The sequence below is a fragment of the Octopus bimaculoides genome, chromosome 23, assembly GCF_046866305.1.
Source record: "Octopus bimaculoides isolate indiv1 chromosome 23, ASM4686630v1, whole genome shotgun sequence".
Lineage (NCBI taxonomy): Eukaryota > Metazoa > Mollusca > Cephalopoda > Octopoda > Octopodidae > Octopus > Octopus bimaculoides.
This window is the reverse complement of record NC_142950.1, coordinates 4,113,952-4,128,951: the sequence shown is the minus strand read 5'-3', so window position 1 is coordinate 4,128,951 and position 15,000 is coordinate 4,113,952. Positions and strand designations below refer to the sequence as shown.

At 38.3% G+C, this 15,000-nt stretch overlaps 1 long non-coding RNA gene across 1 annotated transcript in view; it reads left to right on the top strand.

Moving 5' to 3' along the window:
* Nucleotides 1–4,828: 4,828 nt before the first annotated feature.
* LOC149131288 (uncharacterized) overlaps nt 4,829–15,000 on the top strand; it is a 246,403-nt gene continuing 236,231 nt past the window's right edge. Inside the window, exon 1 of the long non-coding RNA XR_016238077.1 lies at nt 4,829–5,660. This is a non-coding gene — a long non-coding RNA (uncharacterized LOC149131288). The remainder of the gene's footprint in view (nt 5,661–15,000) is intronic.

Below are 15,000 nucleotides of genomic sequence, written 5' to 3'. Positions count from 1 at the left end.
TTTATAAATATATGTATGTGTATATATATATATATATATATATATATATATATATATATATATATATATATATATATATATAGGTACATATAACGTTTTAAAGTTTCTATTATTATGTCACCAACAGCCTAATGGTACCAACTTGCAATAGCAGTGTTTTGGGGGTTGAACCGAACTTTGACGGTACAGAGGACAAATATATAAATAATAATAAAAATAATCCTTGGATGGAATTTATCAATATTTTAATGTATCGCTACGCGCGTTTCCACATGTCACATTTTTCTTACGATCAAAGTCCGTATTCCTTGGTAGACTGTTGATTAGAGTATAATAATTAATTTTCATGGACGTCGGGTGGAACTTAGTGCATGCCTTCATCTCATCAGGGTTTCTCATCATGGCATTAATAGCTGAAAGATATTTTCTTTCAGTTACACATTCGTTGCTTACAACTTTAATGCCATATCGTCTGATGGAATGAACGTGTGAACTAAGATCCACTCGACGTCCATTACGGATTGCACTGTAATCATCTCAGGAATGCAAACTTTGATCGTAATAAACATGTAGCATGTGGAAACGGACGTAGCGATGCATTGAAATATTTATAAATTCCATCACGGATTCTTCTTAAAGAAATAATATAAAATGTATATGATGAAGCAAATAAATAAATTATTTTAAATGCTATTTGTGTTAATCTTGTTCTTTTTAATCATAAATTCCACAATCTGCCTTTGTTTCCTTGGTAAAATCTGCTGAATGTTTCGTTCTTTTAATGTGTTTTTCCTTGTGACGACACGCGTGTTTCGGTCGTTGTTCTTCCAATCATCATTATGTGTATTGCTGAACGAGGCCAATGTATTCATTTGATGTTATGTATGTTAGTGTCTGTAGTTGTGCGTGTGTGTGTGTGCGCAGTAGGAGTAGGGGCGTGTGTGTGTGTGTGTGTGTGTTTGTGCTTGTGCCGTGTTTGTCTTTGTACGATTGCGTGTGTATAAGTGTTTGTTTTCATGTTTACCAAGCCGTGAATGCATTTGCTTTGCATGCGAATTTCCTAAAACTGTTTTGATTGAGGAGTAACGGGGGAAATTTGATAGACCCAAGCAATTTATTCACCCCTACTTCGATTTGAGAGTACAAAGAACTAAGTGGCAGTTGGAGGCACGAGACATGAGGTACGAGGTTCGAATCTTTGTTGCTTTTAGATTGATCGTCTCACAATCTTTTCATCGTTGGCTATCAAAACACGTGAAATTATCAATCGCAAGGGGACGAAAGTGAGTTTGATGTTTAGAAGTATGGGGAATAACTCTGATATGTTTCGGACTTATTCCATCTCTTCAGCGAATCTTAGTTCACTCTATATTTTGATAAATAATTTTTCACTGACATACAGATGTAGATTATTGCCAAAACAAATCGTTCACTAGTTAGCCAAATTTTCTATGTTTAACATTTGTAAAATATAATATGGCTCGATGTAAGCTTCCATGCTTGAGGCACTGAAATTACAAGCTACCATACATATGGAGGTGTAATTATAACGCTAAACTCATTAAGCGTTGATGAATATTTGTTTCCAGAGATTTAGATTAGAAACTAATTTCTCGTATAATTACATTGAGTCGAGTTTCGGTAGACTTCACTAAGACACACCCACACGCACACGCAGATACACGCGCGCGCGCAAACACCCACCCACCCACACACGCAGATACGCGCGCGCGAGCACCCACCCACCCGCACACGCAGATACGCGCGCGCGAGCACCCACCCACCCACACGCACATGTGTAAATACACACATCAATATATGCAAATCAGTACACGTAGTTCAAATTAGGCAAATAGCGTGACTGAAAGCTAGGAAGGACTTTGCCAATAAAATGAATGAATTTAAATGAATATATATATATCCGGTGTTCGAAACAGCTGTCAACGTTTTCAGCCTTTGAAAGCTTTCAATGACTCTCACCCACAAACACTTACATATACACAGACACAATCACATTCACTAACATGCATATACATTACAATAAAGTCCTTGGCCTGATTCCTGTACATATTTAAATTATTGAACCAAGTTGGTGTGTATGTGTGGTAAGCTGCTGGGTTCCCATCTACTTGGTTCTGGGTTCAGTCCCACTGCGTGGAACCTTGGGCAAGTGTCTTTTACTATGATATCAGCACGGCCAAATTCTTGGGAATGGATTTGGTAGACGGAACCTGAAAGATGCCCATCATTTATATATATAAATATATATATATATATATATATATATATATATATAGTGATTTTTGTGGCTAATGAGTAATTTTGACTCTTATTTCTAGCAATGCTGGTATCACTGTGAACCCTTGTCACTTTAGTGACGTTTATAAACTTGCTTTATGTATAATATACACAGCAGGCGGAGGAGAGGCTGTGTGGTAAGTACCTTGCTTACCAACCACATGTGGCAAGAATGGTACGCATGAATGACGGAACCACCTCGAGCATGATCCTATAAATGAAAGAGAGAAAGATCACCTTGCTCTCAGGTTAATGCTTTCCGTTTTCGTTTTCGAGGTTACAGTGCTTCTTTTGCGTAGGTTTTTCTTCCCACAGATAAACCTAATCGATATCACATTTCGTCCCCCCTTTTGACAATGTTTATTGTTTAACAACGACTTCTCTGTTATTTCTCTGTTTATACGTTAAAAAAATTCTTCTCCCCTCATTGATTGATTTCGAAAAAGAAAAAAGAATCTACATTGTATTATCCCCTCTGTTTGGCCCTGCGTGGCTAAGAAAGAAACCTACCTACCTTCCTACTTACCTACCTACCAACCTATCTTTCTGTCTGTCTGTCTGTCTGTCTGTCTGTCTGTCTGTCTGTCTGCCTATCTGTCTGTCTGTCTGTCCGTCTATCTATCTATCTATCTATCTATCTATCTATCTATCTATCTGTTTGTCTGTCTGTTTGTCTGTCTGTTTGTTTGTCTGTCTGTCTGCCTGTCTGTCCGTCTGCCTGTCTGTCTGTCTGTCTATCTACCTACCTACCTGCCTGTTTGTCTGTCTGACTGTCTGTCCGTCCGCCCGCCCGACCGTCTGCCTGTCTGTCTGAAAAGGAACAAAAAGAAGTAAAAGAAAGAAAAGAAGAAGAAAAAGAAGAAAACATAACAGCACAAACAACAGCATTTCTCATACCGAGCTACAATGATTCTACGAAGCAATCGTCAGCCGCACAAGTGTTCAATTATCCCACTGATTACAGCACTATGGTGTCTTGGGAAGGTGCGATGGTGCACCATAGATTATTATGTATTAAAACGCAGCTGTTTCTCTTATTGATTATTGAACTTTCATTGTAAATTAACGAAATCTACTTTCGATATTATTCTCTCCCGTGGGTGAATTCCATATAGTTTAACGAATTCTCAGGGGAAATAACTCGAAGAGATAGAATTTATTTTAGAAGAGAGTTATCTTTCTTTTTCACTTAAATAATTTTAAGACGTTTTGTTTTTAAATATGTTTGTTATATTTTAATACCGTGTTTGTCGTGGGGGCGCAATGGCCCAGTGGTTAAGGCAGCGGACTTGCGATCATAGGATCGCGTTTTCGATTCCCCGATCGGGCGTTGTGAGTGTTTAATGAGCGAAAACACCTAAAGTTTCACAAGGCTCCGGCAGGGGATGGTGGCGAACCCTGATGTATTCTTTTACCACAACTTTCTCTTACTTCCTGTTTCTGTTGTGCCTGTAATTCAAAGGGTCAGCCTTGTCACGCTGAATATCCCCGAGAACTACATTAAATGGTACACGTGTCTGTGGAGTGCTCAGCCACTTGCACGTTAATTTCACGAGTAAGCTGTTCCGTTGATCGGATCAACTGGAACCCTCGACGTCGTAAGCGACGGAGTGCCAACAATATATTTTGCTACCGTGTCTAATGTTATCGCGTATTGCAATGCAGTGTCGAGAAAGATGTAAGTAGAAGTCTGCGGAGTACTGCTGTGCATTGAAGTATAGTGTTTCTATAACAGGCATAAGGCCTGAAATTTTGTGGTAGGGACCTAGTCGATTATAGCGAGACCAGTTCTCTACTGGTATCTTATTTCATGAACCCCGAAAGGATGGAAGGTAAGGTCGACCTCAGCGCAATTTGAACCCAGAACGTAAAGCCAGAGGAGATACCATTAAGCTATTAATGTGGCGTGCTAACGATTTTGCCAGCTCGCCGCCTTATACTTTAGTCTATTAATCTAGTAGTCTAGTTTCAAATGTCGCTAGAAGTCCATAGCATTTTAGGGGACGCTGAAGTCGACTACATCGACCCCAGTACTTGGCCGGTACTTATTTTATCGACCCGGAAACGATGAAAAGCAAAGCAGCTCTAAGCGAAATTTGAACGCAGAACCAAAAGACGGACGAAAGAACGCTTGGCATTTTGTTCGACGTACTAACGGCTTTGCCAGCTCACCACCTTAAGGTGTTTAGTGAAATAATTATAGGCACAAGGCCCGAAATTTTGGCAGAGGGGGGAAGATCGATGAAATCGACCCCAGTGCTTGAATGGTACTTAATTTATCGACCCCGTAATGATGAAAGGCGAAGTCGACCTCGGAGAAATTTGAGCTCAGAACTTAAGGCCGCTAAGCATTTTGCTCGGCGCTCTAACGATTCTACCAACTTGCCGAGTTCGTATAATGTAATAAGGATTGAAAAGTTTGGCACAATGCCATCGTATTCGGGGGAGGGTGCATGCCGATCACATCGACCTCAGTATTTAACTGGTACTTATTTTATCGCAAAATAGTGTATGGTGTAATAACGGTTTCAAATCTTGGTAAAAGCAGTTTTTGAGGGTAGGGGAAATTGATTACGTCAACACCAGTATTCAGCTGGTACTAATTTTATCGACCCCACCCCAACAAAATGATAGGTGAGCTCGTCTCCAGTCGAATTTGAACTGAGAACATAAAGACGAACGAAATACCGCTAAGCATTTTGTCCGACGTGCAAACCGTCCAACCGGTGCGTCGCCTTAAATCAATAGCGTAATAATCTTGTCTACTGGAGGTTCAAAGCCCCAAACTTGTAAGGTGGGGACTAGTCGACTAGATCGACCCAAGTGTTTCACTGGTACTTAATTTATCGACCCCGAATGCGAAAGTCGACCTCGGCGGAATTTGAACTTAGAACTTAAAGACAGATGAATTATCGCTAAGCATTTTCCCCAGCATGATAACTACTCTGCCAGCTCACCGCCTTAAATCATAGGGTTATAATGCAATGTCACACAGGGTCGAAACACAGAGGGAACAACACAAGGAGAGAAAAAAATGCAAAAGTGGAGGAAAAATAAAATCGAACGAAAAGAATTGTAATGATAAATCAAAAGGTGGAATGACGTCTACTCGAATCTCACACTCCAGTTAACGTCATTGAACGTTTTTTAGAAAGCAAAAAATGTTTAGCACGTGATTTTAACATTTTTTGTCTCTTTCTCCTTGTTGAGTGTTGCTTGTTTTATATACTTTGTGGACGACTGACATGCCTGAAGTGTGAGTTGGCCAGTGTCAATACAAAATTTTACATTTATTTCCTTTAAAACAATACATATTTACGGATTAATTACCACTTGATGATACTTATCGCAAAAGTTGCAAGGTAAGACATAAAATTCTTTGTCTCTCTGTAATACCGTTAAATTAACAGTTCCATACATGTGCTATTTCGTTCATTTTCTTATGTATCATAAATTTACACAGCATACAAAAATATGGACATAATATATATTTACAATTGCCTATATATATACAATTGCTTACAAAAATAGAGATTAATGTATATTTTTTCTATGTTTATAATTTTTGTTCACAATATTGAAAAAATATGCCACCAAAGAAAAGACGTAATCCCTCCAGAAACACGTATAAAGCGAGCACTATTACAGAAAACCATGGCGAGTGTCTCGACAGAGAAAAGAGACTATCCACAGTTGTTTTTCTCTCACAAACATAATACTGTTAGGTCTGTATCGTCCGTAGTGTACTTATTTTATATTTAGAATCAATAGGGTGCGATTTGTTTGAGACTTGGCTGTTATTTTTAGCAGCTCGTCCAGCCACATAGGTGTTCCCGTGTCTAATATTGTTGCTCCTGCTCAAACCAGATTATCGCTATCCGTGTCCCGCGACTCGCTACGTCTATCTAATGTGTTCTAGAGTAATCTCTACAATTCCGAACAAGATATATGCGTCCCGACTTCAACTAAGTGCCAGAGAGTTTATAAATCCCCCCCACACACACACACACCTCGTAACCCCATTCTGTGTCTCGCCCACCTCGCTACACACTAACGACCTGCACTCGAACCTTCTTCTCCAGAATATTCTTTCCTACTGTAGGCACAAGGGCTGGCAATTTTTTGTGAGGAGGGAGCCGGTCAATTAAATATCATTTAATGTACGCAGTATTAAGATAAGAGTAACTGAAGACTTTCGAGAACGTAAGTTAATTATTTTGTCGCAGGGTTTGTCACTCTTTGTCGTTATATAATCTGCAACCGCAAAGGTTAATAGAAGATACACAGAAAAAGCATTTAGTGAAACTCTAACCACGTTGTTCTCAATTCATCTATTTAAGTTCGCTTTCTCTCGCGTTTCTCTCTCTCTCTTTCTTCTTTCCCCCTCTCACTTTCTTCTTTTCCCTCCCCCTCTCTCTCACTTTCTATCTATCTATCTATATAACTGTATAATAATAAATCATATTTTATTCTCCGATTTGAAGCGTTTATTATACTATGTCTTATATATATATATATATATATATATATATATATAAAATCCTGTGTCTGTTTCCTCTATGAACAGCCAAACCACTGGAATAATCTGTGCCAAATTTGGCATGAAGGTTTTTCCTTATTCGGGGAAGGTTCAAGGAAAGAAGGGAGGCAGGATCAAATCTTGGCCCTTGCTCATATATGGGCCTGTAGACACCCCTATAATATATATATGCAGAGAGAAAGAGAAAATGATGCAAGTAAATAAATAAAACTACTTGGGTTTGATATACATGCAAATTTGGAGAAAGTAAGGACTGAAACTTTTCAAGTATAAATCTTCATTGCAGGTCCAGGGGAGGCCACTCTTCCTGTCAATACTGCAGTTGTACTCTGTCCCCATGCTGCCCTCTGTCCCCATGCTGCCCTCTGTCCCCATGCTGCCCTCTGTCCCCATGCTGCCCTCCGTCCCTATGTATGCCTTTTTGGTTGTATGAAACCTGCCTCTCTGGCTTTGGGTCGCATGAAACAGTTGTATTCTCAGAGGAGGCCCGCACTGTAGTTCCTCTCCAACTCTAAAGATGTCGTTGCTCTCACTTCTGTGCAAGCATGGAACGTACGCGTTTCTTTCTTTACTGTTCAGCGGGTGTTGTCTGAGCGTCACAATGCGACATTCAGCGATTCTTTAGACTGATCTTACGCCTTTATCACCATCACCTCGTCTCACATAGATTATGCGAGCATGTCTGTATGTCTCACATAGATGCATGCATTTCTGTCTGTTTGTATGTATGTAAGTATCTCTGCGAGAGCGGCGAAATGGTCCAATGATTAGGGCAGCGGACTCGCGGTCATAGAATCGCGGTTTCGATTCCCAGACTGAGCGTTGTGAGTGTTTATTGAGCGAAAACACCTAAAGCTCCACGAGGCTCTGGCAGGGGATGGTGGCGAACCCTGCTGTACTCTTTCACCACAACTTTCTCTCACTCTTACTTCCTGTTTCTGTTGTGCCTGTAATTCTAAGGGCCAGCTTTGTCACACTCTATGTCACGCTGAATATCCCCGAGAACTACGTTAAGGGTACACGTGTCTGTGGAGGGCTCAGCCACGTGCACGTTAATTTCACGAACAGTCTGTTCCGTTGATCGGATCAACTGGAACCCTCGACGTCGTAAGCGACGGAGTGCCAACAACAAAGTATCTCTGCATGTATGTAAATGCGTATGAGCATATATGTGTGTCTGTTGTTTGATCATGCAAATATGATAGAGATTCTGCATGAATGATGTTGTATATATATATGAATATCTTAATATATGCTCCGTTGTGTCTGCGTGAAAGCATTTACGTCTTGCTTCAGTGTCATTGCATTAATACGCATGAGTGTGTAGATCCATGCATGTGTCTTTATGTGTGTGTATGTCTGTGAGCGTGAATGCATGTGTGAAAGTGTTCAGAGGTGTAAATATGTGTTTGCGAGTTCTAATGTGTTGTGTGGTGTGTGTTGTGTTTGAGTGTGTATGGGGAGATATATGTATTGAATGACGCATTGAAACAGAGCAATATAATCGCATAACAGCTGACTAATTCGTTGGCCATAAATGGAAGAGATAAATTTACAAAACAAATCGAGTAGATTTATATTGCCAAAGTCTGCTAGGCAGACGATATGCTGCACCGTGATGTGCACATGCGCAATAACACGTATTCTACGGGTCATGGAGCGTTCAGAAAATACATCGACACACATGCGCGCATAATTGCATGCACACACACATATACTGGCAACAATTGAAGTATATATATATATATATATATATATATATATATATAGATGGGTGTGTGTGTGTGTGTGTGTATATGATTGTATGTAAGTTATTATGATTTTAGATTGGTGTTTATAAGTATGCGGACGGTAAGCGTTTGGTGTATAGGTTCATATCAGCTTAGCTTATGTAGTTAATACTGTAAACTTAGGCATATCTGCGTTGATGTATTTATCCTCAAATCACACGGATGCGTGACTATGGGCACAACGTTTCAATATGTGAATGTGTGTGTGTGTGTGTGTGTACATGTATGAGTATATATACATATATATATATATATATATATATATATATATATATACATACAAACATACATAAATATGGTGTGTGTATGTGCGTATGTCTGTATACATCTATATAATAATGGGCTTAATGCATATAGTGATCCGGTGCACTATACATACACCTATGTATATATATATGTATATGTATATATATATGTATATATATATATACATATATATATACATATATATATATATATATATATATATATATGTATGTATACACACATACATATATACATTGTCCTTTACAGGACTTCTACGCTTTCCGGTACTGTTAGTGTTTCTCTCGCTCAGAGATTTAAAACATTGTATATATATATATATATATATATATATATATATATATATATATATATACATATACATGATGTATTGGTGTGCGCATCTGCATATGATGTTATTCACACACACACACACACACACACACACACACACATATATATATATATATATATATATATATATATATATACACACCTCTATGTTTAACTATGTGTGTGTGGGTGGGTGGATTTCTGAGTATATATGCTCTTATATTCCCATATTTGGCCAAACATGCATGTACTTGCGCATATTTGTGTAATCCTGCTAATGTATGCCTAGCATGTCTTTCATCACTGTACAGAACGTCACATGCACCACTGCCTACGGTGCATCCGACGATCATATGCCTCTCCGTCTCCTGGATAGAACTAAATCACTCGAACAAGCATACAATATTGATGTATAAATACGACCCTCTATATTTCATGGAGTATGTAACCTTCTCACTCTGTCTACCCCACCTCTCTCTCCTACATTTATATGTGATGTTATGTGCGCATGTCCAACGTTGTGCCAGTGTATGTCCAGATTAATAGGCCCTATTGTATGCGCGCACACACATACACACACATAAGTATGTGTGTGTGTGTGTGTATACATATATATATATATGTATATATATATATATATATATATATATATATATATATATATATATAGCTACGGTATCAGCCAATGGGTAAGAAACGTATTTGATTAAGCTGAGAAAAATTTAGGCAGTATACGTCGTCAAATATAACTGGTGTGAGGAAGGGTTGTACCAAGTTACTTTCTTACTCTTCTTCTACCGGTGTTTCATAATGGTATTTTATGTGATCTTTTCTCAGTTTTTTTTTCTTCAGTTTAAGACCATTGTAATAAATTTGTCTCTTTGCATCGAAAGAATCTTCGTCCTGCGAAGTCATAGAAACTAAGGGAAATGTTCTTCGATATGTGAGACTTTTTCCAAAGGAGTGGTGACTGCCATTACATGGTTGTGTTTTGGAATGCATTTCGTTACTCTAGTGGTGCTTATCTGAGCGCAAAAGATTTACAGTTTTATATTTGTATTCATGGAGTTTGCAGACCATGATGCATCATTAGAGATGTTGATTCTTTCGTGAATTTACTTATGTCTCCAGCGGCCGTGTTCATGAGTCCATCATCTCTGTAAAGGCCGTACTTGACAAATGTGAACGCGTCGTTACTGCTGTTTTATAAGAATAAGATCACTTGTATTGAGTCGAATGAACCTATGCTTAGATTAAAGAGCGGTGGATATTATTCACGAGGCATAAGTTTTCATTTTATCCCAGTAAAGATTTCCTGGCTCGTATAATAATTCATCTATTTTACTTGGCAATCGGTGAGACTGTGTAAGATCGCCTTTATAATGATTCCCATTTAAAATCGTTGAGCAGTAATTATCGTTATCAATTAAGTTGAATCAGTCTGTTTCGTTTTATAGATCTAAACCGATTGTTTATTGTTCCATAGAATTATTCCTGCATCACCTTTGACCGCCGCTTTTAAATTGTCCGAAATGGCTTTGCTGGTATTGACCCAATCGGGTTCTAATCATGCTAGCGGTTTTGTACACAAGTTGGGAATGTGGTTGCTGTATGTTAAGGTTGATGTTATTAAGATTGACAAATCAAGCGTGTTTTCCATATTTAAGATGTTTCATGTCACGGTTGACTCCACGTTAATTTTAACCCATGGATTGGCAGACATTCTCTTCTATATTTTGTCATGGAGTTTCATATCGAACTTTGGTGCATGGTTCAGTTGATATTGTATAGGTTCGCCATTTTGTCCGATAAATTGTGAAGGTTACGTTATTTTGAAAATGTTTAACTGGAATGTGTCCAGAATAAATTTCGTGAAAAGTTTACATACACGTTCATAAGTATGCTTTCACAAAACCGCATACAAGCATATATACGTTCAAATGTACACACACACGCGCATGCACACACACACACACGCGCACACCCGTATACATGAATAGAAAATCTCACACATTCTTACGTACACAAATCTCACAGAAACACATTACGCTCGCGTACACACGCAAGTACACATACAGGCAACCAATACATATCGAAACTGAAGTGGGGGCACAATGGCCCACCCAGTGGTTAGTACAGCGGGCACGCGGTCGTGGGATCGCGGTTTCGATTCCCAGACCAAGCGTTGTGAGTGTTTATTGAGCGAAAACACCTAAAGCTCCACGAGTCTCCGGCACGGGTGGAGGTGGGAGTGGAAAACCCTGCTGTACTCTTTAATGACAACTTGCTCTCACTCTTTCTTTCTGTTTCTGTTGTGCCTGTAATTCAAAGGGTCAGCCTTGTCACATTCTGTGTCACGCTGAATATTCCCGAGAACTACGTTAAAGGTACACGTGTCTGTGGAGTGCTCAGCCACTTGCACGTTAATTTCACAAGCAGGCTGTTCCGTTGATCGGATCAACTGGAACCCTCGTCGTCGTCGTCACCGACGGAGTGCCACGAACTAAATTGAAGAACCCGTATCATTAACACAAACACACTGGGCCACACAAGCAAGCATACGGCTACACCGACAATATTGCGCACACACGGATGTATGCAGAGTCACACGTTGATAGTTGTACATACACAGTAACATACACAGAAATACAGATCGAATGCACACATTTCTCACGTAAATATATTACTACACTTGAGAATACACGGAGGTATACACAGCCAGATTGTTGCACACGCTGAGAATTATATACCTTTTCAGATTACTCGAACACTAGCATTCGGAGCATGCAAGAAAATTCACATTGTTCCTTACACACATAAGAACGTACGTTACTCGTATAAGGACGTCCACTGCATGTAAGCACACACACACACGCACAGACACACACAGACACCCACACACATACACACACATACACACACACCTAAGCATTTTCATATAATATTCACATACATAAATGCACACACAATAACCTTATTCGTACAAACACATTTACTCCGCACATGTACAACAAACCCACATACTTACACACACATCTTTGCAAACACACACATCTTTACAAACACACACACATACATATACAGAAGAACGTATATTACTTGCACAAAATACCATTTGCAATACAGAACCTTATGCAAACACAAATATGCATACATACAAACGCTCACACACACTGATATACACTCATATACGCTCAAATACACACACACATGGAAGAAACCTACATAATACGCACAAACCAGTTTATTATACATAAAGAGAAACATACGCACGTACACACATACGCTCAAATAGAAATACAACAACGCACTTCACATGCACGTACATACACACACACATATATATAATTGCAAGCACCAACACAGTTACAGAAATACAGAAACACAAACACGCAGGCCACACTATTCACACATTACAAACTACCAACTTCCCCCATACTTCACACACACACACACACATGAATACACAAATGGACCTCCCACCCAACACGTAACACATCCGCCTGAGGAGGCGACAGCATAACAGTGGTTGTCTAGTCTACGAAATAATAGAGATTTATTACCATAATGAAGAAATTGGTCAACTGTAAGATGCAGCAATAATATTTTCAGAACTTCAGGCTGTTCTTTCAATCGGTAGACATACTTGCTGTTCAGGTCTCCAGCCTTATTATATGCTCACTCGTCTGTAAACTGTGAGGCTTCTTTTAGATTTCTTACCAATTTTACACTAGAATCTTAAATTATTTCTCCCCTATTTCTTTCCTTTTGTTCTCATTCTTATACTGGTTTTAGACATTCGATTGTTCCTCTCTGTTATGATAGCAGAAGCGCGTGGCTTAGTTTTGATATTGGACTCATGATCGTATATTGTGGTTTCAATTCCTCGAGCGGGCGACGCGCGTTTTCTTCTTGAAAAGATCACTTCATTTCACGTTGCTACAGTGCACACAACTAGCAAAAATGAGTAATTACTCGACGCACCGGCGAATTAACGGGTGCTGAATAAACACTCACAACGCCCGGTCTGGGAATCGAAACCGCGATCCTACGACCGCAAGTCCGCTGCCCTAACCACGAGGCCATTGTGCCTCCATTTCAGTTTAGATATGTAGTGATCATACACACGCACACACACACACACACATGTGTATTAAATATGCGTGTAGCTTATTTTGCGTGTTCGTATATATATAATGAAAATAAGCAACGTGATATATATATATATACACACACACATATATATATTAGTATATACATTAATGTGTGTATATACATATATATATATATATATATATATATATATATATTAGTATAACGTGAGAGAGTTAGGGGTTGGGGGTACAACCCACTAAGGAATAGTATATATTAGTATATATATATATATATATATATATATATATATATATATATATATATATATACATATATATAACCTGTGAAAATTTACGATAGTTTCTTTACTAATTCCAAATGATTCTGCCTTGATAAAACTAATTGACGCCTGTTCGGCGCAGGATATGAGGAAATGAAGAATTAGACAAATACAAAAATAATGAATAAAAATATATATCCTTATTTTAATTGAATTCCAGCTATTTCATTATTTCTAGTTTTGCGCCGAAGAGGCGTCCATCAAATTTTCTAAGCGCAGGGTTAAAATTAGAAACATCAGCAAAAGAGACTGTGAGGACTTACGCTGCGGTGATGGGTCGCATAGTGTTAATAACTTGGGTGATTATATTTTGTGTAGTTTAATTTTTTCCATTTATAGTCCACGTGGACTATTGACACCAGTAAGGAACAATTATGAACTTCTCATTTAATTTCATTTTTTTAAATATGTATTTTTGATAAGGTTTGTTTTTACAAGAATCGAAACATGTTAAAAATATCTCTGACAAAATTTTAAATTAAAATTCATTCTTTATATATTGGCGTTTTCAAACTTCTTTATATATATATATATATATATATATATATATATATATATATATATATATGAGAGAGAGGGAGATAGATATATATAGATAGATAGAGAAAGAGAGACACAGACAGACAGATACCTAGACATAGATAGATAGATAGTTAGATAGACAGACAAAAAGAGAGGAAGATAGACAGGTAGATACATAAATAGATAGAGAGAATAAGAGGGGGAGGGATAGATAGACAGATATACATAAAGGTAGATAGAGAGATAAACAGTCTGACAGAAAGGCAGACAGTTAGATAGGTAGATAGATAGACAGTCAGTTAGATAGACATCAGACAGACAAAGAGATAGATAGAAAGAAAGAAAGAACCAGCTTACACCTGTGAACTACTTTCAGCTAAAGCGTAGTTATAACAGATTGGGCAACGTGGTAGTGAGACTCTACGAAGAATGACTTACCTAAAATACAACACAGAGCTTATACGGGAACTACGTGGCCGTGAAGCCAAGACCATAAACCACACAGCCGTGCATTCGACTATAGTATAATATGTTTTATAAGCGGTTTAATTGTGCCAGTAATATTTCCAAATATATAAGAGTAATTTTATAGATAAATCGGCAGCCACTTAACTCTCAGAAGTCGAGCAGGTTCGACTAATCATCAACTGATGACTTAGGTGAAAATCTATCTCAGTGGAATGCGTCTTGTAACTAGAAATACCTGACGAGAAAAAGAAAACAATCATTAGTTTAATGGCTATAAAACGTCTGTCTTATGGAATGCGACATATTGGGAAATTTCGTCTACTATAGGTTCTGACGGACCAATACACTGTATGTGTGCAATTTCATAGGTT